The 25,188-nt window shown below is 40.4% G+C and overlaps 1 protein-coding gene across 1 annotated transcript in view; it reads left to right on the top strand.

The window, feature by feature from the left end:
- The first annotated feature begins 9,205 nt into the window (after positions 1–9,205).
- Positions 9,206–25,188, top strand: part of LOC126252960 (uncharacterized) — a 168,291-nt gene continuing 152,308 nt past the window's right edge. The window contains exon 1 of the mRNA XM_049953975.1: positions 9,206–9,356. The gene's annotated coding sequence lies outside the window, so the exon portion shown is untranslated. The remainder of the gene's footprint in view (positions 9,357–25,188) is intronic.

Here is a 25,188-nt window from a genome sequence, read left to right as displayed (position 1 = left end):
ATGAGGACACACAGATTTTGAGTAAGAGAAAAACAGGTTTATTTAATTTAGCAAAATTTTTATTTGTAATCACATGCTTTAAAGTCGCGTTGTAATGTCGTTGCTTGACCGGTATGTAATATTGAGAGAAGTCTGTTAGTATATATCCCTTAGAGTTGAGGAGGTTCTTTACTAGTTTCTGTAAACAGATCTGCCTAGATTTCACCACGTTTGATTTAGTTCTACTAAATAAAGTGATATCTTTTATCAAGAGATGATGTAATTAATTGTTTGCCTCAATTTGAAGCTCACTGTTGTTAATATTTTCCCACTGCAGGTCGACAATCGAGTACTGCTTCATCAGCTAGCTCAGCAATCTTTCGAACGACGCCGGAAATATCCGATGAAGCGAAGGCAGTTGTCGCCAGCATGCTTGCTAAAAAACCAGAATTCAGAATTACTGCAGCAGAGCTATGCGTGCACCCCTGGTTGCTGGTAAGAATAATTTTTAAGAATTCATGTCATCTGCATTATGGTTAGGGAATGGTAAAGTGGCCACTCTAAGGGAAACTGAATTTTCACCAAACCGCGGTTAACGCTAGAAGTCTGTCATTTATAAAGTATCACATTAAATATTTACAAGCGAAAACATATATCTTGAGTAGGACCTATAGGCATTTTTCCCAAGCATTACACAGTGGCCACTTTTCCCAAACCAACTGTGTAAAGTGGCCAGTGCCACATACTCCGAAAGTGGACACCAACCATCTTTCGGCTGAAGCAACGCCACCAGTTTGACGTCATCCTTTAAGGGCAAATACTTTGCTTTTATTGGATTGAAGAATGAACGGTTTCATCCGCATTGTAAGTGTGACGAGCAGAATGAAATTGTTCTTATGTCAAGAAACCTATATACGTTGACCATTAAAAAAAACAGTCATCGAGGTATGCTTTCTGCAAGTAATCGTATGGTGGTGTTTTAGCCTGCCGTCTCCGACTTTTTATTACTGCGATGCGGTATTGTTATTCCGCTCTGTCAACTTGAATGATAGTTTCCATAGATCGTTCACAGCAAATCCATAAAATCGCTTTTCCATTTCAAATCATAATCAACGACTTTTTGTTCATGTTCTTTATTGATCACAATTCATAAGCTTCCCATAATCTTTTTACTACATACTGCACCTCTACTTCTTCTGGGAACTCTTCTTTTCAGCATATTATGTGAAAATGAAGTTGCTTTGCTGTTGTAGCAGAAAGCATCTTATTATTTACCCCTCAATCGTATTTTCCATTGTATCTTGATCCCAAGTTCGTTGCTTCGATTTCCGTACATACTTACTAGGCAGCTCGCTATTCAAGTATCTGAAACAATAGCAAGAGGCTGCAGCAGAACATTATCAATAGCATTTTCGTATTAGACCAAATGTAACAGAACAGAGACAGTTTTAAATAGCATTAATTAATTAATTAAACTTGTCCACAAAGAGATAGAATGAAGGATGACAGCTTTGTATGGAAAAGGATTTAGAAGTCTGTCTATAGCATGGTGTGATTTTTAGAAGTAACTCTTATTGGGGTAAACATATTTAAAATGAGATGCTGGTAAAAGTGGCCACCTTTCTAGATCGGAGGCCATGCCGGCATTACTGCTTCGCAGATGAAACTAGCAAGCCAAAAGAAACAACAACTAACTACATTTGTATGCCAAAAGATGTACGTATTGTAAAAACCGTACTACTCTGCATTTATATGAGGTAATAAGAATAATATAAATGACTAGTTTTACATCAGACGACTGAAAAATCATAAAAGGTTTTTCTTAAAATGAACGGAGAAAGCTTCCACTGTCAAACTCAAGATAATGGTTTATATTAGAACTAGGGTGACCACTTCTCGGCAGGCAGCAGCAGTGGTCAGGGCAAAAAATATGCTACGACCTCTTTTCTCGCCATGGCGACTTTTCTCTACCTTCCCCTATTTATTTTACTCTTGTATACAATAATGATGATATGTATTATCGTGCCTTGTACATAATGCCATTGTTTCTTTGTCCTATGATTACATGATCATTCATCATAGTATGATGATAATGTGTATAATTCTTCGTGGTAAGTGAGACTATTTTAGGTGCATCTTTTGAGTGCTATATATGGTCGGGTCTTAAACAACTTCTCGAACTTACTCGCGAATAGTCTAAGGCAGTGACGCATGTAGCCTAGCGTCTGAGAAGCCTGAAGCATGAGACTACGTGCACACTTCCAAAATCACCAGCTCCCCTGCCATTGCAGTTCGCCATCTTTATGCAGATTCACTGGAAAATAATCTATATCCCGATACGTTTCGTTAACTCTCGCAGAAAACTAATAGGCATTTCTCATGCGTCTGGATGATTACCATAATTTGCTTTTCTACGCGTATTCCTATTCACAAGTCGATGTAACGTATCTTTATTAGAAACCACCTGGTCATAACCCGTGCGAAATGCATTCTCCGCAGGTACAGACCATGACTATGCGATGCGACATTGAGATTTGCTGTTACAAAAAATTCCTCTCACAACAGGTTTTCAGGTACAGTTCAGGAAATTGGTATACTAGGGGTGCCATTAACTCCCTGTTCATTGTGCTTATTTCCTAACGTGAAAGTACTTGACTCTTAAAAGTTAATCTTCTTCCTTGACTCAGCAAGGGCATATTACCTCTTTAACAGCACTCAAAATTTCAAATATATGTATTTTATACTGAGTCACACTAAAAGTCTACGTAGATCCAACATTTTGTCGGAGAAGGACCATCAACATAGATTTGACAATTCTTTAGTGAAATTTCTGTCATACTTGCATGTAGTTTATACTGGTGACTAGTTGCGAAATTAGCCGTTCATTTTGAAAGCAGACTTACATATCACTGCAGTATTAAGAAACATGTAACGAAAACATAACATAATGTGGATATCTTTTAACAGTGCAATTACCATTTTTAATATACCGTACCTGCACTAAAGATGCTTATCAAAAGAAAATTACTCTGACATACTCTGACACAAGAGATATAACGTAATCTTATTACATTCAAGAAAAATTAAGACATGAAACTGTACTAAATGCCAGTACTACAAACAAGTTTTCAGGTGCCTTAAGTTAATGCGCTGTGTCCATGCCCATCGTCTGCAGCTAATGGCGTGGCACAATCACAGTATAATATTTTCATATACGTTGCCAAACAGCACATCATAGTTCTTTTTTAATTACTAAGTGAAAGGAGCAAACTTTAAGCATTCTTACATGTTTCATTACAACACTTTGGCTTATAATTATTGCTGTCATTATACAACCACATGATATGGGTTAAGAAAACATGGGGTACATTACCAATATCACCCCATTAGCTAGCCTCCACTGTGAGTGTTGTCACTCTAATATTTTGGCATATTTTTGTAACATCAGTCTACGTGAACCATTATCGAAATTAAATGTATAAATATAAATGCCCCCCCCCCCATGAACCATGGACCTTGCCGTTGGTGGGGAGGCTTGCGTACCTCAGCGATACAGATAGCCGTACCGTAGGTGCAACCATAACGGAGGGGTATCTGTTGAGAGGCCAGACAAACGTGTGGTTCCTGAATAGGGGCAGCAGCCTTTTCAGTAGTTGCAAGGGCAACAGTCTGGATGATTGACTGATGTGGCCTTGTAACAATAACCAAAACGGCCTTGCTGTGCTGGTACTGCGAACGGCTGAAAGCAAGGGGAAACTACAGCCGTAATTTTTCCCGAGGGCATGCAGCTTTACTGTAGCATGGAGAGCTGCATCAAACCAGTCTCAGGACTGAAGACCACAACAACAACAACAAATACAAATGCTACACTAATACAGAAACCTGATGCATGACAACATGCGACGGCAGAATGCACAGCTACTAAAGGCTGCCGCGGTATAACCACATCGTCCAATATACAAGACACCAAGTGACACTATATTTCTAGCAATTATAGGGCTAGGCACACTCCAACATAGTCCAAATAAACTAGTGACAATCACATTATGTTACGGCAGTAACTGCTCGACTCGCCATTCAAAAGACAATAATTGCTAACATTGCTATCTTCACATCGACGACACTAAGATGAGATTAGAGGTATTTGGTCGGTGATAAAACAAACATCAACCTTAACTCTAGTTACGTATAAAAGGCACAAGCGTTATAATGATTAGCTGCCGCTCTACATGTCACACCATTTATGTTATTACGGTCATCAGTTAACCACAGAGCTTTTAAGAAATCATATTGTTCTGTATTTATCTGCCGTGATACTCAAATGCTCACAGCATAAAAACCTTACAGTAATTCCCATTACTGATATATGACACAGTGCTATTGGTAGGCTGTATCGGTACCAACTGCACATATGTAATCAGCTGGTCGGACGTGAACCCGCCCAGTGTTTGTCAAACGGATAAAACAAGAAACAGTAACCTGTCATAACAGCATATACGACCATTACACTATTAATACCATGCACACTCCGACATATTTCTGGATACAAATAAATAATGAATATTGCATTATGTTATGCAGGTATACGCTCGTCTTGCCATTCTAAAGACAGTTCTGCCAGCATTACCGTCTTCTCATACAAGATTCGAAGATGGGATTATGTATATCTCGTTAATACTAACACAAACAACGATCTTAACAGTAGACACACACAAAAGTCACGAGCATTTCAGTGATAAGCTGCCGCTCTACGTATTTCTGCATCATGTTAATTATTAATATCGTCATCTGAGAAAATGGTTTTTTAGAAATCGTACTATTCCGTATTCAAGTGCGGTGATATTAAAACCCTCACTGGAAAAAACCTTAAAATAATTCGAGTTACTGAAATATGACAATGTATTAAGAATGAGGGGGGCTCAAAGGGCTCTGAGCACTATGGGACTCAACTGCTGAGGTCATTAGTCCCCTAGAACTTAGAACTAGTTAAACGTAACTAACCTAAGGACATCACACACATCCATGCCCGAGGCAGGATTCGAACCTGCGACCGTAGCGGTCTCGCGGTTCCAGACTGCAGCGCCAGAACCGCGCGGCCACTTCGGCCGGCCTATTAAGAATGAGATTTTCACTCTGCAGCGGAGTGTGCGCTGATATGAAACTTCCTGGCAGATTAAAACTGTGTGCCCGACCGAGACTCGAACTCGGGACCTTTGCCTTTCGCGGGCAAAGCACTTGCCCGCGAAAGGCAAAGGTCCCGAGTTCGAGTCTAGGTCGGGCACACAGTTTTAATCTGCCAGGAAGTTTCATATCAGCGCACACTCCACTGCAGAGTGAAAAATCTCATTCTGGAAACATCCCCCAGGCTGTGGCTAAGCCATGTCTCCGCAATATCCTTTCTTTCAGGAGCGCTAGTTCTGCAAGGTTCGCAGGAGAGCTTCTGTAAAGCTTGGAAGGTAGGAGACGAGATACTGGCAGAAGTAAAGCTGTGAGGACCGGGCGTGAGTCGTGCTTCGGTAGCTCTGATGGTAGAGCACTTGCCCGCGAAAGGCAAAGGTCCCGAGTTCGAGTCTCGGTCGGGCACACAGTTTTAATCTACCAGGAAGTTTCATGACAATGTATTATTGGCATATTGTGCCGCAACCAGTCGCACATGCGTAATCATCAGGTCGGCCGTCAAGCTGCCTGCAGTTTGTCATTGTTGTTGTTGTTGTGGTCTTCAGTCCAGAGACTGGTTTGATGCAGCTCTCCATGCTACTCTATCCTGTGCAAGCTTCTTCATCTCCCAGTACCTACCGCAGCCTACATCCTTCTGAATCTGCTTAGTGTATTCATCTCTTGGTCTCCCTCTTTGATTTTTACCCTCCACGCTGCCCTCCAGTACTAAACTGGTGCTCCCTTCATGTCTCAGAACATGTCCTACCAACCGATCCCTTCTTCTAGTCAAGTTGTGCAACAAATTCCTCTTCTCCCCAATTATATTCAATACCTCCACATTAGTTATGTGATCTACCCATCTAATCTTCAGCATTCTTCTGTAGCACCACATTTCAAAAGCATCTATCCTCTTCTTGTCTAAACTATTTATCGTCCATGTTTCACTTCCATACATGGCTACACTCCATACAAATACTTTCAGAAACGACTTCCTGACACTTAAATCAATACTCGATGTTAACAAATTTCTCTTCTTCAGAAACACTTTCCTTGCCATTGCCAGTCTACATTTTATATCCTCTCTACTTCGACCATCATCAGTTATTTTGCTCCCCAAATAGCAAAACTCCTTTACTACTTTAAGTGTCTCATTTCCTAATCTAATTCCCTGAGCATCACCCGACTTAATTCGACTACATTCCATTATCCTCGTTTTGCTTTTGTTGATGTTCATCTTATATCCTCCTTTCAAGACCCTGTCCATTCCGTTCAACTGCTCTTCCAAGTCCTTTACTGTCTCTGACAGAATTACAATGTCATCGGCAAACCTCAAAGTTTTTATTTATTCTCCATGAATTTTAATACCCACTCCGAACTTTTCTTTTGTTTCCTTTTCTGCTAGCTCAATATACAGATTGAATAGCATAGGGGAGAGGCTACAACCCTGTCTCACTCCCTTCCCAACCACTGCTTCCCTTTCATGTCCCTCGACTCTTATAACTGCCATCTGCTTTCTATACAAATTGTAAATAGCCTTTCGTTCCCTGTATTTTACCCCTGCCACCTTTAGAATTTGAAAGAGAGTATTCCAGTCAACATTATCAAAAGCTTTCTCGAAGTCCACAAATGATTGAAACGTATGTTTTCCTTTGCTTAACCTTTCTTCTAAGATTAGTCGTAGGTTCAGTATTGCCTCACGTGTTCCAATATTTCTACGGAATCCAAACTGATCTTCCCCGTTGGTCGGCTTCTACCAGTTTTTCCACTCGTCAGTTTGTTATACTGATAAAATAATACAACTCTAACAGAATAAAACACTAAATAACATTAGTAATAGGCCTGAAACGGCGAAGCTGGTCGGCTGCTTGCGTAGTGCCGTGAGCACGTATGGGAAATGGTTGAAGTACTGTGAAATAACGTGTAGGTCGTATGGTACTGGACGTCCGCGTCTCGTCACAAAACGTAGAGGTCGGAGGATCCCACATTGTGTAACTCAGAATAGGCAGCGATTTGTGATAGATATGACGTCAGTGTACAATGCTGGCACAGGCACAAGTATTTCGGAGCACACTATTCAAAGGCTTTGCTGAACCGAGCGGGATAGCGCATTCTAGGGGACGACGGTTCATACCCGCCCTCGGCCATCTGATTTAGGTTTTCCGTGATTTCCCTAAATCGATTAAGGCAAATGGCAGGACGGTTCCTTAGATAGGGCACTGCCACTTTCCTTCTCCATCCTTCCCTAATCCGAGCTTGTGCTTTGTCCCTTATGACCCCATTGTCGACGGTACGTTAAACACTAATGTCCTCCTCCTTCTCCGTCATTATTGAACAGGGAGCTACATGTCTCACGACCCCTACGTATTCCTGTGTTGAACCGGGGACATCGATTGCACCGGGCATAGCATCACTTGGTTTCCACCGTGGATCAATAGAAAAGTGTCGCCCGTCGAATGAATCGCATTCATTGTTAGTTCAGGTCGACGCTTGGGTCCCTACACGCCGTCATCCAGGCGAATGGCTGCTTGAAACGTGCACCGCGCCACAGATGCTGGCCAGTGAGAGTAGAATTATGCTATGGGGTACATTGCGTCTGGCTTCTACGGGACTTACGGCGTTATTCGAATGCACCATGACAGCAGTGAACTACGTGAACATTATTGTGAACCATCTGCATCCCTTCATGGTTGATTTATTCTCTGATGGCGATGACATCTTCCAGCAGGATAACTCTCCGTGACACAAAGCCAGAATCGTGCAGCAGTTGTTTGATGAGAGTGACAGTGAACTCACAATGATGTCAACCAGTAAATGCCACTGTTCTGTACCCATAGCAACACATATCGGGCGCCAGCTGCGAGTTATATTATAATAAAATAATGGAATAGATGATAATAAAATGCGTGGCTTTTTTAAATGTATTGAATTAATGAGATTAATTTTTCAGCGTGAATGACAAGCACAATAAGCTGAGCTATGCCTGGAAATAAGTCCGTATTAGTTCATATTATTTTGCAGGGCGGAGTAGTTTCTTTCTCCGCTGTAGATTTGTGCTTACCATTCTTTATAATACTACGTTTGGTCGCCGCGTTCACCTTTGAAGTCTTGACCGTGTTCCTATTAATCTTATCGGATCTTCGTACTTTTCCAAAGTACACAGGTGGGCTTCAGTTATTGTAATTATTGTACTATTTGAAATAACAACTCACACGACCTTTCTGTTAATAAAACAATACTGTATTTTTTCTAAACGGTGCACATATGAAATCCACACTCCTCACTTATTCATAGCGACCCCAAAATGGCGGTCTACAATTACTCGCTAAAAATGGCGTGCTTCTCACTCGTTCACTAGCTGAGCGCGACTCTCTCCTTACTCCTTCTGGTACCAGAAAAAATCCTCTGTTATTAACAACTGAAAGTCAAAAAATACATGACGGTAGGCATAGGCTCTATGATGGTCTACCGCTTCATCTTGTCTCTTTGCCTTTAAAGAAGACGAAAACATAAAGGAAATGCAAAAGGTTTATCACAAATGCCCCCCTACTGTATACTGTCGGAAATAAGTCTCTTTATTTAGGGAGACAGTATACAGTAGTCTTATTAACCTTGGGGCTCATAGTTCCGTCACTTGGTGCACGTCAATGGAGTTTTAATACCCTTATGTTACTACAAATATATCTAAAAAGCTCATTTTCTTGGCCATTACAAATTCATACATATAAATACATTCACATATACTTATATCACGTAATTACATTCACATATATTCATATTACATATCGCACGTCCATGGCGTGCTAACGTCGTAGTCTCTTATTTCTCCTTACATTTATTAAGCAGTATTATCAGGAGGAAAATGTTACATTTCTTACATTGTCCTTTCACCATATTTTAATAATTGTTTTTCTCCTTGGTGTTTGGTTCATTAGCCATTCTGATAAGCTGTCCTTTCGACACACGTTATCTCATTGTTCGCTGCACTTATGGCCAGCAGCAGCTCATTGTTTAACGCGCCAGACTCAGTGACGCAAACGCCACGTGAGCAGCAGCACTGCCCGCGCCCACACTGTAATGTCGCTCCAGGCTCGTGAAGTCGGTGTTGTATTTGCCCTCCAGTCCGGAGACTGGATACGACGGATTCAGCTCCAACTCTCAACCGAAGAACACCAATACCTCATCTCGCGCCTGGGCGAGGTTTTCGCCCAGTGACATTGAAGGTAAGAGCCGCACTGCAGGATACGGCATTATCTTCCGTCGTGCATTATAGTTAGCGGTTCTCACACCTCAACTCGTGGTTATACTGATTTCCTCTGATATCTCCGTCGCACACGCATCACACTCTCTGTATTCACTTTGCCAGACTGTAGCGTTTACTCATATTACGGCTGAGCCGTTATTTTCAATATTATTACGCCTTAATATTTTTGTATCACTTCACACGTGCGAGTATTTTACTCGTCCGTCGCGTTGCACTTCACATACATACATAAGTTGTTCTTCTTCAAGTATAAAATCTCACATAAAATTGGTAATAGTACATACATAGACATAAACATTGACAATAATAGAGTTGACACATAAATTTAAAATTCACATCCACATTTCATATACGGACTCCATGACATGCACCCTCTTACACACTAATACGTAAATCAGGAAGTATCTTTCATTTATTCTGAACATTCCCATTTTCTATTCTTGTCTTGCCGGACCGACCTCCTGCGCGTTTTTACGTCCACAAATACACATAGAAAAGAAGAAAAGAGTACATACATACATTTTATATGGACATCGACATTAACAATTATATAGTTGGCAAATAAATGTCCAATTCACATTCACATTTCGTATATGGACTCTTATGTTAAGCAGTATCTGACACAGCAATAAGTATATTAGAAGGAATCTTGCACTTGTTCTGAATGTTTGCTCTTTCTTGTTATTGTCTTGCAGGACCGACCTCCTGCGCGTTTTTACATCCACAACTACAATAGAAAATACTACATACATATTTTCATAGACATCGACATTGGCAATAGTAAAGTTGACACATAAATGTTCAAGTCACATTCATATTTCCTATATGGGTTCCATGTTAGGCATCATCCATCTTACACACTAATAAGTAAATTAGAAGGAATCTCTCATTTGTTCTGAATTTTTGTTTTTCTCTTGACTTGCAGGTCCAACCTCCTGCGTCTTTTTAGCATCACAAATACACATAGAAAATACGTTCCAGCACTACTCACTACATGGAAAACAGGATTTGCTAAGGTCTGCTTCAGAGATCAAGCTGCTTCTAGGATTGCTATTTGTAGTGCGTCGTTAGTGTACTTATTCTATCCTTGGCATTTGATAAATCTACATACTATGTATAATATTTACAAATGCTCGTTTGTGAGCGAGTGTGGGGAATGTTTTATCCCTTGACAAACCTGACTTCATCACTGTTTGTTAATCATCGTAATATTCCACATTCGTGAACACATATTTCAAGCCATATTTCTGCCTTATTGATTCGACGACATGTACATGTTTACCTTTGTGACGTGTGACCGATAATTTTACCGTATTTTTTGGTCATGTGTTGCTCCACACATAATTCATTACCGATAGATAAGAACGCGCATGTGTTAAAATGATGCTTTCGCTTCTGCGTGCAAGAACTCAGTGTAGAAAATATTGTTTCACTGCATTTTTTTTTTGTTCATTCCCCATACGAATCGTGTATCATATTTTCATTTATATTAACCTTATAGTTTCTCGAGCTGTAACAGTTAGTCGCTAAGGCAATATTTTTCATACTAGGTTGTTTTACATTCTGATGTCTGTGTAGCAAATCACTGTGCTGTGGTGTGTTTTAAATGTTTATCATGTACCATTGTTACTATCGACTTCACTGTTTCTTTTATACTACTCACTGCTTCTTCGTGATGTTCGTTTTCATAATTACTTACCGTACATGCATCATCATACTTTGCTTTCCACACTCATACAACCATTCATTCTAAGACTTAAAACTACATAGTGTATTCTTTCTTACGTCGGCTTCGTGGCCCTTTCCTAGGTACCCTTGTAATATTAATCTTCATATTCGTCACCGTATACCCATATAATTATTCATTAAAAATATTCCACATAAATCGCCATTTATACTCATGTACTACCTACAGGGTTCTCACACTAGAACCACCGCCCTATTTATTTCTTCCCACAAATATAAATAAACTCGTATTACTCTAATACACTTTCATTCTCTTCCTAGATTCACTCCATGCACGGTACGTCACCACAAACGTAGATTAACTAATTAATACCTTCAATCGAATCTAATAAAACCTTTCACTCTCTCTACTTCAAAATATTATCCAGCAGTGAAATTTCATTTATTTCTCCATATCGCTTTTGTAAACATACAGTACTTACCTCAGTTCTTTTGTTTTAAGTTCATGCAATTACGTTGTGTGCGTATTGGTTGGTGTTTGTATTTACTTAGCTTATCTCCCGCGTGTTGTTCAATTCATGTTTACAGCTTTATTTTGCTGCTTATACTATAAGGTATCGTGTAATTAATAGCAACTAACATAGGTGAGCTCTGTAATAACAAATTTGTGGATATGTATTCTCCCTGTACATTAAGCTCACTACTTCTAATGTTGTCTGTAAAGAAGTGTGGTTCTATGATATGTTATTTTATAGTTTATGTCTCAGTCACACGCACGTCTCAGTCACACGCATTTTTCTATGTTTATGTCTCATTCTACCTTTCACATCGTCGCTCGCGTATGTGTTGTATGTAAGTCGCTTAGTTCTTAAGTTATGTGCTAATCGCGTTCTTTCAAGTGTACATGTTGTTACTTCCTTTTTCAACTTGCCTTAGTCCTGTTGTATATAGTCGGATAGGTCATTTCCTGTATATATTCTCTTCTACTTCTAATACTTATACTTATTTCTAGCTATGTACATTCAATAGAATATGTTGAGTTCACAAATTTAGCGTATTCTACTCCCCTTATAGCTCACTTGCGTCCATGCGCTCATTTTCTTAAAGCTGCATATGCTTAAACTAATGATTTACTCTTAACATTAATGCTCTTTACAGTATAGTCACCGACTTAGGAATAAATGTCTGTTCGTTTAGTTTGTGTTGCTCATCTACGTCAGAGTAACTAGCTGATAGGTACTCTATTTCCTATTGCTCCTATTTTGACCAGCTGGTTAGGCGGTGTTGATGCCGATTCGCTTAAATTCTAGAATGGTTTCCGTCGCGGTGCGCAGAGTGTCTTTGCGCATCGTACAGGGGACACTGAACTCAACCTTGCTTTTTGCCTACTTGGCCCCTACGATCAGCTGTGAGCCGCTTCGTATATAATTGTTGAAGTACGCTCCGCTTAAAGCGCGGCAGCATGGCTCAGTACACTTCATCGCTCATGCCTCTCGCCTAAAGCTCGCGCGCAGTGAATTAAATCTTAAGAAAGTACAATATCAAAACACAAGGAAAATTTCTTTTCACTAGACTGCATCTCACTCTCTGCATGTTAGATAGTAGACGAAAATTGAACATTACTTATTGGCTAAACAGGATAGTAGAAGAGGGAGAGGGCACCGGAAATATAAATATTGTACCCCCTAGCTGGAGAGGAACCGAGCGCCAGCCGGTTTATTCGTCAAAGAGCGACAAATCTCCTACCTTCTTGCGTTTTACTGATGCAACAGATAAGGACAGAATGAGATTTGAATTTTCATTTAATAAATTTCCGCAAATCTTTATGTGGATACATGCCTTTTATTTTACCATTTTTTATATTTCCTATCAAGTAGCACCCCGGATGTGGCTTGTCAACAATGATATACGGACCAACATATAACAATTGCCATTTTCTATTCAATGCCTTTAATTTCGATGATTTCGGATGCGTTCTTAGTAGTACCTCCTGTCCAATCTGGAATTCTGTTACGTTTTTCAATTTCTTGTCGTAAATTCCTTTCCTTATCTGAGCTTGCTCTTCCAATGTTATTAGCGCTCGCCGTACTTTCTCTTCTAAGATTACGTCTTTGCGCCTTAATTTAGGTATCGGTTTTGCCCATTCATCTAGCTCCATCTTTTCAAACATTAGTTCGGCCGGTGTGTGCCCTGTGGATGTGTGTGGTAGGTGATTTACTATGTGCTGAAACGGACCCAGGTATTCTATCCATTTCCTTTGGTTCTGTGGTATATATGTGCGGATAAACCTATTAAATTCACGGAAGCACCGTTCGACGGGACTTGCTTCCGGATGGAACTTGGATACTAAAATATGACGTATGTTTTGTGATTTTAAAAATGATTTCCATTGGTCACATGTAAAATTTGAGGCGTTATCAGTTAGGACTGCCTGTGGTTTCCCGATGCGTGGTATGTAGTCTTCCAGAATTCTCCTTATAATTGGCCCTGACCTAACTGTTTTGACTGCTTACAGCTGGAGATACTTACTAAAAACATCATACAGGGCTACGATGTATTTAACTCCGCCGCGGGCTTGGGGATAAGGACCTGCGGCGTCAATAGATACAAGATCTCTTGGTTGCTTTGGTATTATTGGGTTTAGTGCGTTAAGACAGGTCCTATTCTGATGTTTGACCTTTTGACACACCGCACAGCGTCTGATTACTTGCTCTATACGTCGCCTCATATTAGGGAAATAACAATACGTAGAAATTTTGGCGGCACACTTCAGCACTCCATAGTGCCCCCATGTGCGGTGCGTGTGTTGAATTAAGTTTTCCACGCATTCCTGAGGTATGCACACACACCACTTATCCATTCGTCGATCTCTTCTGTGAAAGAGGACGCCATTATGTATAATGTAATACTGCTCTAAACGTTCGTGTGTTCTAGCTTGCAATTTTTTCCTTACCTTGCTCCATCTCGGGTCTTCTTCCTGTAAACGTTGCATGTTTTTGCACATTTTAATATAATATGGTTTAAAAGTTCCATCCTCTATTAAAAGGACCTTGAAGTCTGATGTTTGTTCCTCTAACTCGTGGAAATCGGTAAGACCTTGTGGTAACCGTGATAGTGCATCTGCCAAAACATTCTGTTCCCCTTTTATGTACACTATCTCAAAATCAAACTCTTGGACATACAGGCACCACCTCGCTATTCTCTTATGTAACAACTTGCACGTCAGAAGAAAAGACAAGGCTTGATGATCACAGTAAACTTTGGTATGTTTTCCCCAAAGGTAATATTGAAATTTACGAAACGCCCAAACTACTGCTAATGCTTCTAGCTCAGTTACGGAATAAGATCTTTCACATTCTGTGAGGGTCCTACTGGCAAAACTGATTACATTGACTTCTTCCTTACCATCCTTTGTTATTATTTGAAACAGGCACGCACCGAGCCCCTGATAACTAGCATCGGTGCTTAAACAAAAATCCAATTCCATATTTGGGTGTTTCAGGATAGGCGCGTTAATCAGCGCCTGCTTAATCTGCTGAAAATCATTTTCACATTCTTTAGTCCACAACCAACTGTGGTTTTTACGCAGTAAGTTTAATAGTGAACTACTGTTCAACAATTGTTGTGGCAGGAACTTCCTGAAAAACGAGGCCATACCTAGAAAACCTTTTAATTGTTTCTTAGTATAGGGTGTTGGGAAATTCCGTATCGCATCTAGTTTACTGGGGTCAGGTAGAATTCCTACTGGTGAAATAATATGCCCTAAGAATTTTATTTTTTCCTTTCCGAATTCAGACTTTTTAAAGTTAACTGTGACATTGTATTCATCAAATTTTTGCAAAATCCTTTCCAAAATACTTACATGTTCATCCCATGTTTGAGTTGCAATTAATAAATCATCAACGTAGAGTGTAACCTGGCTAAGCAGTTCCGGTCCAAGAACCCTGTCTAATGCTTCAATAAATACACCAGCGCTCACATTTAATCCGAAAGGCAGCACCCTAAATTGGTAGCTCCTCCCGGCATTTATGAAAGCTGTATACTTTCTACTCTCTTCATGTAATAAAATTTGCCAGTACGAAGCTTTCAAATCAAGGGATGTTAAATACTTAACGCCATGGAACTTTAATAACTGCTCTTCTAGATTCTCTGGCCTTGTTCTTAGAGGAACGATGATTTTGTTTATTTCCCTCGCGTCTAACACCAACCGCACCGTTCCGTCAGTTTTACCAACTGCGAGAATCGGACTGCAGTAAGGTGAGTGCGATGTTTCAATAACCCTCCAACTAATCATACGCTCTATTTCCTTTCTTACTGCCTCTTTCTTTGCCCAAGGGGTGCCATAAGACGTTCTACAATAAGTTTCATGCGGGTATACTTCCATTTTATATTCATATCCCTTAATAACACTAGGTTGTTTACGAAAAATGTTATGATATTTGAAGAGTAATTTTGTCAGTTCACTTCGCTGTTCATTGTTAAGACAAGTGGATTTATTTATTTTACTGTCTACTATTTGCTCATCGAGGATCTCCCTACCAGAGTCATCAAGTTCCATCTCCTTTACCATTATGGGTTGAGGGTAGACAAATTTAACATTAATGTCTGGTATCGGCCTAACCTGATTTGTCATTGTAGTTCTTATTAAGTCCATAGTCAGCGTGCGCTCCCCTACATGAAACTGGCATTCCCCGCTGCCAATATCTATTTTTATCCCATATCTTCTGAACACCTCCATACCAAGTATACAGTTCACTATAAGTTTGTCTACCAACAAGAAAGTACACTGCAAAATTACGCCACATATGCTAATGGGTATGCTGGCCTGTAATTTTATAACTTTAGATTTACTTCCCGTCGCCGTTACGATCTTACAGTTCTCTACAGGTAGTGTGGGAACATTTACTTCCCTCGCTATCTCTTTGAACAAGCTAGTAGACATCAGGCTTGTCGACGCGCCAGTATCCAAAACAACTAGTACATCTATGTTTCCCACCTTTACCTTTATTATTGCTTGAATAATTTCACTTACCTTGCGTGTTGTTTCTTTCTCTTCGATAAACAAGTCTTCTTTCATTTCTGCGCCCTTATCATACCTTAAAAATAGATTCCGGATATGCTGTATGTGTAGGTTTGTTTCAGTGTCTGCTTCCTCCTTTCCGTTCCTGTTCGCTTTAGTGTTGAAGTCGCTCATATTAGTACTGTGGCACACTGACAGTTCATTACCCTCTTCCTCTAGTCACGCTAGATTATTATTTCCTGGGGCCGGTAAAGGTATTGTTTCATTTTCTGCCGTCACTTCTACTATGTTTACTGTATGTTCGCGTGCTCGCCAGTTCGTGTCACGGTTGTTTCGATTTGACTGTACGGGCTGCCTGTTATCTCTCGGATCCCTGTGTTGCATATTCCGTTCCTGGTAATTTGCATTTCCTTGTCGCCCATTGTCGAAGTTTTCCCTCGAATTTCTATTGTCTCTGCCATTACCGTACCTATGGGGCTGATATTTAGTTTCGTACGACCCTCGGCCACTCTGTGGCTGGTAGGTAGACCGATTGTACGGATTTCCGTTGTGGCGCGGCGGTACATACGGATGCCATTCATTCATACGCACACGACCGTTATAATTTCCAAAGCCGTTGCCGTTACCGTAGTTCTTCCCGTTTGGGTTGTGCCCATTACCGTTACGATAACTAGGCGTGGCTTGCCCATCCTCATGAATCAGATCTATTGAGTCGAGCACTGAAAGAAAATACTCGAGATCATATTCGGGAACAGTTATTAATTTTTCCCTAACATTTGCAGGTAACTTGTTCTTTAAGATTTTCAGTACATCGACATGAGATATCGGATTATTCCAGTAACGGGTCTTGTTTAGATATTTTTCAAAATAGCTTCTTAGCCCCCCGAATTTTGAATGATATGGTACTGGGTTAAATACCTCTCGTCTTAACCTCTCCTGGATAGCTGTTGACCAGTATTTATCTAAAAATGCATTCTCAAACTGCTCATATGTCTCGCAAAGTTCTGACATCTCCGTAGCCCACAAAAGGGCATCACCCTCGGTGTGTCCTACTACATATTTAATTTTTTGAGCTTCTGTCCAAGTCCTGGGCAGTACGTTTCTAAAGGCTCGGACAAACACTACTGGGTGCGTTCGCTTTTTCTCATTTGAGAATACGGGAAACTGTCGATGTTTTATTAAGCTCTCATCCATTAACAACGCTGTCCAGCACGGCGGAACAGCATTTCCCTGCGGTGATGGTATATTTGTTTCAGCAAAGTTTTGCCCGCTGCTCGCGTCGCGCGTCGACATGCGGTCGCGCGGCGTGGGTTGGGCATTGTTGTCCGCGCCACTGATTCCTCCCACTGGCGGATGGCTGTTTATCGCTCCGCTTACCGCCCCAGGCGATGATATTACCGTACTTTGTTTGTTACCTATTTCGTCTCTTAACCGTTGTTCTAACTGCCTCATATCATGTTCTACGCGTTTTAAGATATCTTCTTCCTTGTCCCCCATTACTTCCTTTACCGCTTCCACATAGGTACGCTGTTCACGTACGCATTTTTCTGCGAACGTTGTATTGTCGTCCTTTGCATTGCTCTTTACCGATTCATAAAGGTGCACAATGTCTGAATTGATCCTCTTGTGTTCTAACTTGAGTAATCCTACCTCCAATGTGATTTTTTCTACATTTTCTGGCAAGTCGTTACAGAAAGAGTGTAGTTTCGCTACATCTGATTGTACATTGTCTAAGTTGACCTGTGTATTCTTTTGCATTGCCTGTAAATTCTCTTGGGTTTCTCTAATTCCGGATAGCTCCTGTCGATACGTGTGTGTTAGTGTTTCAAATTTTTCGCCCACTATGCCTTTTAATTTCTCACCCATATCGTGAACCGAAATTTGTACTTGTTCATTAATTTTACTATCGACCTCCGTGGAGATTTGTGAAATCTGCTGTGTGAACTTCGTGTCCAGACTATTGAGTTCTGTGCGCAAATTTTTTACGTCGTCTGAAATGTGTGTCATGTTTGTATTAACCTTCTCAATCTCGGACTTTACTGTGGTCATGTCTGCTTTCATATTAGTCATGTCTGCTTGTATCGTTTGTAAACTTGACAATTTAGTCTCTAAGCCCGACATTTTTGAATTTATGTCTGCTTTCATTGCATTCATGCTTGTTTGTATGGATTCTGTTAAGGCTCGAAATAAGGCTTGCATATCTTCCGTATTCACTTCCGGCCTACGCCTGTCAGTATCTGTGTCCGTACTACGCGTACTGCTCTCATTTAAAATATTCTCTGGCCTCGAGGTTCCATTAGTTACGTCTACTGTAATTAACGTATTGCTTGTAATTAAATGTTCTGTATTCACGGGCGTCGAATGCAACAATGGCATGTCGCGCCCAGCATCCAAATAATCACCGTTAAACAGTTCCAAACCACTCATTGTTGCATTTTGCAAATGAACATCCACTACATTCGCATTATGATTTTCGAATGACATTTCCTTATTGTTTTGACCCTCCATTATAGAAATCCTTATACCACTGCAGTTGTCAAAATAAAAATTTTCTTTTTTAAGATTTTACTTCCGCGCTACTTCTCACGCGAAAAAATGCATATACAGTTGTATGTAATTGTAGTCTCAGCTGTTCTTTAGTCAATATATTTTCTATACTAATAAAGAAATGTCATTATCTCCACTTCACTACAATAGCGTTAATATCTGAAGCTTTAGGTTCTGGAATTTAGGAAATAGGTGGATGGATTTTCTAATAGGTCTACTGGGAACGCATTCTCTATATGCATTGCGCGGTCCTACCTGATTGTTGTCTTGTAAATCGTGCTTCCTCTGTTGTGCTTTGTTGTGTGCTCTTGGTATTGTCGCCTTTTTTCCTTCTAATTTATTTATTATTTCCTTTTTATAGCATTTCTTCAGTACCACATCATCGTCTCCGTCACATCATCAGCGTACATGGAACATAAAGAAATCGTTAACATACATGTATATTCATTTTCCTAACAATACTAGTACTCACAGTTTTGCCCACTGCGTATCGTGCCTGTCACCTGTCGCCACTTTATATTATAATAAAATAATGGAATAGATGATAATAAAATGCGTGGCTTTTTTAAATGTATTGAATTAATGAGATTAATTTTTCAGCGTGAATGACAAGCACAATAAGCTGAGCTATGCCTGGAAATAAGTCCGTATTAGTTCATATTATTTTGCAGGGCGGAGTAGTTTCTTTCTCCGCTGTAGATTTGTGCTTACCATTCTTTATAATACTACGTTTGGTCGCCGCGTTCACCTTTGAAGTCTTGACCGTGTTCCTATTAATCTTATCGGATCTTCGTACTTTTCCAAAGTACACAGGTGGGCTTCAGTTATTGTAATTATTGTACTATTTGAAATAACAACTCACACGACCTTTCTGTTAATAAAACAATACTGTATTTTTTCTAAACGGTGCACATATGAAATCCACACTCCTCACTTATTCATAGCGACCCCAAAATGGCGGTCTACAATTACTCGCTAAAAATGGCGTGCTTCTCACTCGTTCACTAGCTGAGCGCGACTCTCTCCTTACTCCTTCTGGTACCAGAAAAAATCCTCTGTTATTAACAACTGAAAGTCAAAAAATACATGACGGTAGGCATAGGCTCTATGATGGTCTACCGCTTCATCTTGTCTCTTTGCCTTTAAAGAAGACGAAAACATAAAGGAAATGCAAAAGGTTTATCACAGAGTCCACAAATCAACTCCCGTAGTTTGCTGGAACTTAGTGACCTGTGAGTAGACATCTGGTGTCACATACTTCTGGAATCCTGTTAAGGACTTGTAGAATCCATGCCAAGCAGAATCGTTGCTGCACTGTGTTTGAAAAGTGGACCAACACGATTTTAAACAGGTGGTCATAATGTTTTGGCTCATCGGCGCTTATACTCCTTCCACGTTTCTGTTTTCCCTTTTTCGCTTGGAACTGGTTTTCCATCTGAGTTCTTGATATTCATGCAGATGCTTCTCTTTTCGCCAAAGGCCTCTTTATGTTGCTGTAAATGTATCTATCTTTCCCATAGTGAAATATGCTTCTAAATCCGTACATTTATCCTCTAGCCATTCCTGCTTAGTCACTTTGCAATTCCTATTCCTCCTGCCACCGAACTTCACTAATTCCTACTATACCTAACTTCAACCTGTCCATTTCCCTTTTTAGACTTACTAACCTACCTGCCCAACTAAGGGACCTAACATTCTACGCTCAGATCTGTAGAACACCAATTTTCTTTCTCCTGAAGACGACATCCTCCTGAGTATTTCCCGCCCAGAGATCAGAATGGGCGACTATTTTATCTCCGGAATATTTTACCCAAGACGACGTCATCATCATGTAACCATACAGTAGAGCTGCTTGCCCTCGGGAAAAATTATGGCTATAGTTTCCCTTGCGTTCATTCGTTCGCAGTACAAGCACAACAATGCCGTTTTCGTTGACATTACAAGGCCAGATCAGTCAATCGTCCAGTGTTGCCCCTCCAACTACTGAAAAGGCTGCTTCCCCTCTTCAGGAACCACACGTTTGTCTGGCCTCTCAACAGATACCCCTCCGTTCCTGATGCACCTACCGGTACTGCTATCTGTATCGACATAGTTAAACAATCGAAAGGAAAAATAGTTTAGGATGCAAAATAAGTATTTGTCCACAATACTGAATATAGACAGTTGTAGTTATTACTTACTAGGCCCTCCTTTCAGTTTTATAATCCTTTGAGTTCTCATTGGTTATAGATTACACAAGCTATTTTTTTTTAAATTCGTAAACGTGTGCTCCAGTAAGTAAGTGCACACTCTCGTTAAACAGTTAAACTGTTCGTCAGAAATCCCCTACTGTGACAGTATTAGCTGTGTGAACTTAGTAGCACTTAATAACACTGAGGCGGAGAGTGTGATTCCGTGGAATAAAGCAGCAATCTGCAGACACTACATAGACATTCCACTCATCTACCGATAATATGACTTCAACGTCACTATATTGCGGATTTTCGAATACAACCAAAGTATGAAACTCACAATGTTGACATGTTTGCAAACCTTTTGTTTAAATTATAATTGAACGTAAACAGCGTTGCTTGTGATGACATGGTTAGCCATTGAAAATTCTCACACGACTGGGTGGGCTGGCGCGCTTCCGAGTACACACTGGCGTCGGGCTGGTGCGACGCTGACATAACGCCTATGTGACACCAGTGTCAGGGTGCCCCTCCCATCGATTCGATAATTTTGAAAACAATTTTTTGTTACAAGAATTGATCAAATGGTCCTCTCACAGTAGATCACAGAATTTTGAATGATACCCTGTTGGAAGAGGGCAAAATGGGATGGAGAGGAGGGGGGGGGGGAGAGTGAGTTAAGTTCACACTGGATGCCGTTCTCCCTCCCCCCCCCCCCCATCGCAAATGGAACTCAACAACTCGAGAACGAAATTGAATTATCGTTCTGCTCTCAATTTTAAACGAAATTTCTATGTCTTATCTGCATTTCATTCAGTGCAATGTATCAGCTGAAATCAACCGTACACAGAGTGCCCGCAATGTTTGACTGAAATTGGTACAACGCAATAACGGTAGCATATGATGAAAAGAAATTCACTCATTTGTCGAGTGATGATATCAGATTGTATAATATGTTCAAAAATCAAATTTTTTCACTTATTAGTTTTCTTAAAATCGGGTTATAAGTGTTTCATAGCAGCCAGCAAGTCCACATGGACAGAAATGGGCGCGTCGCACGTGAGTGCCCGTGGGATATAAGTCCAATAACTCAAAAACTAAATGGTATATCGTTCCGCTGTCAACTTTAAATAAAATTTTGATGTGTTAACTACATTTCTTTTGAAGCAATATATGAACTAAATTCAGCAATACGCAAAGTTCACGCAATGCGTTTTTACCTCTGCGAAATCTTTAAAACTTCGTGCAATGATTTACTTAATTTGATGCAGCGCAGTAAGTATGACGGTTAGCGGAAAGAAAAACAAAAGCCACCCTCAGCACGATAAGCTGGAATCCCGTCTGTAGCAGCAAAAGGGTTGATTGGTCATGCTATGTACTTCAGCCATTGACCAACTTTGATGTCGGGTTTTCATGCATGCTTATACCACTCACTTTCCGAATCGATGCAGTTGTCATGACCGGTTCTTTTATGAGCGATACCGCTCCTCCGAACAAGTTAACGTGGTTATTTCCATGAACTCACGTTTCGCACTAATTTCCTTGTTTTTGTCCAGTGATAATTTACATTCTATTATGTTGTACGAAGACTGGTTTGTTGCAGCTCTTCATACAACTATACCCTGCGCAAGGCTCTTCATCACCGACAACTATAACAACTTACATCCTTCTGAATCTGTTTACTGTATTCATCTCTTGCTCTCTCTCAACATTTTTTATCCCTCAAACTTCCTTCTTATAATAAATTGGTGATCCTTTGATACCTCAGAATGTGCCCTGTCAACTGATCCCTTCTTCTAGTCAGGTTGTGCCACAAATTTCTTTTTCGCATTTCTTTTTCGCACTTTCGATTAACTTGTCAGTATATTACAATGGTTTTGAATTCCTATTTCAGTTCAGTAGCCATCTGTCCCCTAGGATATTTTCATGTTTATTGACAAAATACAAGACCCACAGCTACTGTTCATTTGTCAGAGCCAGCCTTCCAGGCCGCTTCCTTGTGCATGGATCATTTCGATTCATTTGAACCGTAGTGGGGAGATTCGCATACCTGGAGGGGACAATTGTTGCATATTGTAGGCTCATTTTGTAAAACTATAGCCTTGCATTAAAATGACGACCCTTGCCCTGGGCCTTACTGTTAAGTAATTTTGTGATAGAGTTAGTTAATAGAATGGTAAATTATTGTAACATCTGTTTTTTGTCAATGTCATGATTTGTGTGGTGACTAATGGTGATTGTGGGAACATTTTAAATTCCGTATATAAAATAAGGGGAGTGTTCGCGGCATGTTTTGTAAAGATGGGGAGAAATTAAAGTTAAATAATGACGCGCATTTCTTAATATGATGTGCTTCAGCTGCGATGTATCTGCATTGTGTTGTTCCATTTGTTGCTGTTCTGCATTGTTCGAACTGAAATTTTGGAAGGATCTCCTTATGTGTCTTGTGTATTGGTGTTTGTTGGAGTAGGAAGCAAGAGGGGTTGTCGGGAATTGTTTGGTAGATTTTTATAGCTGATACAAATTCGTACTCAGATGGAACATGAGAGAATTATAGAGATGAATCACCAGTTCAATATGAAGGTCAATCGGGACAGTGAAGAAATGTCAAGTTCCGGAGCCACGGTTTCCTTGTACATGGAACCAGTCGTTCCAACTGCAGGTGAACCTGTAACTAGTCCAGAAAACATCAGGTGGCGAAATGGGGAGGGAGGTTGATAACAGTTTATGATACCGTGATATAGTTAGGAATTCTGGTGAGGAGGGTGGTGTATAAATGTCTGACACATCCCATAAAATGTTCCATTGAGTTCGCCTACCCCATGACTGATACCGGAAATTCTGCTACTCAGAAGAAAATATAGGAGGCCTGAGGGAGGGACAGGAAATGTCAAGCTTACTTATGAGCTTAAATGAGATGTCGAAAACTCTTGACCAAGTTCCAGTCAATAGAAACAGTTTGACTACCTGACCTAAATGTAAGATGTGCTCGAATATCAATCAGGATCAGTCAGGATCGAATATCAGGACACAGACAAATGGGTAGCTGCGTTAGAAGGTAAAGGTTCAGCAGACATCAGAGGGAATCTAACACCTTCTGTATGTTGCCACTGATCAGTTAAAAGGTACTAATCAAACTCTCGTTAGAGAATAGATCTAGAGCATGCAAGTGGAATCTGGGGAAACTTGTATGTTACCAGTGGTTTACCTCCAGAATTACGGGAGCTTAAGGAGAGGCAAGAGGCCTTGAATGGGCAACACAGAAGCAAGGCGGCACAATTGGAGACGAACCTCAGAGTCGTTAAGCCGCGAGTAAATAAAATGTTAAGTTTTTGCGGTATCCCCGATAGTCCCAATGCCAGTTGGCAGGATGCATGAGTGTAAATTGGCGCATGATGTGCAAGCGTCTACAGAAAGGAGCATATTTTTGTCGGCTGTGAGAAGAATCTACTGATTTGGAGCCTTTTGATTGCAAACACTTCTTGGTTTGTAGATTAAAGGGACTAAACTACAAGGTTATCAGTCAGCATTACTTGTACGCTGGAATTTTCAAACATTAAAGGACAGGAGTCAAAGAAGGAATAGCACAATGGGGTGTAGGGCTTTTCATCAGGAAAGAAATGGAACCCAGCGTAGTTGCAATAAGGTATGTAAACGAACGACTGATGTGGATAGATTTGACAGTGTCTAGCAAGAAAATTAGGATTGTGTCAGTATATTCGCATTGTGAAGGGACAGATCAAGATAAGATGGATAGTTTTTACGACGCACTCAGTGATGTAGTTGTTAAACGACAAGGACAGTGTTCTGCTCATGGGTGATTTTAATGCCAGGATTGGAAATCGAACAGAAGGGTATGAAAAGGTTATGGGTAAATTTGGAGAGGATATGGAGGCCAACAGGAACGGGAAACAACTCTTGGATTTCTGTGCCAGTATGGGCTTAGTAATCACAAACTCCTTTTTTAAACATAAGAACATTCACCGGTATACTTGGGAAGGCAGGGGAACCAGATCTGTCGTTGACTATATAATAACAGATCAGGAATTCAGGAAGGCTGTGAGGGACACATGTGTATTCAGGGGATTCTTTGATGACACTGATCACTATTTAATCTGCAGTGAAATTGGTATTGTGAGGCCGAAAGTGCAGGAGGTCAGGTCCATGTGTAGGAGGATAAGAGTGGAGAAACTTCAGGATAAGGAAATCAGACACAAGTACATAACAGTGATCTCAGAAAGGTAACAGTTAGTTGAATGTAGTCAATTGCAGTCACTGGAAAAGGAATTGACAAGGTACAGGGACACAGTACTAGAATGTCTTGGAACAGTGGTGTGTAAAGGTAGGATGAAGCAAACAGCTTGGTG

This window comes from Schistocerca nitens, chromosome 4 (genome assembly GCF_023898315.1).
Source record: "Schistocerca nitens isolate TAMUIC-IGC-003100 chromosome 4, iqSchNite1.1, whole genome shotgun sequence".
NCBI classification, from domain to species: Eukaryota; Metazoa; Arthropoda; class Insecta; order Orthoptera; family Acrididae; genus Schistocerca; species Schistocerca nitens.
Note: the sequence above shows the minus strand (reverse complement) of the source record. Positions and strands in the feature narration are given on the sequence as shown.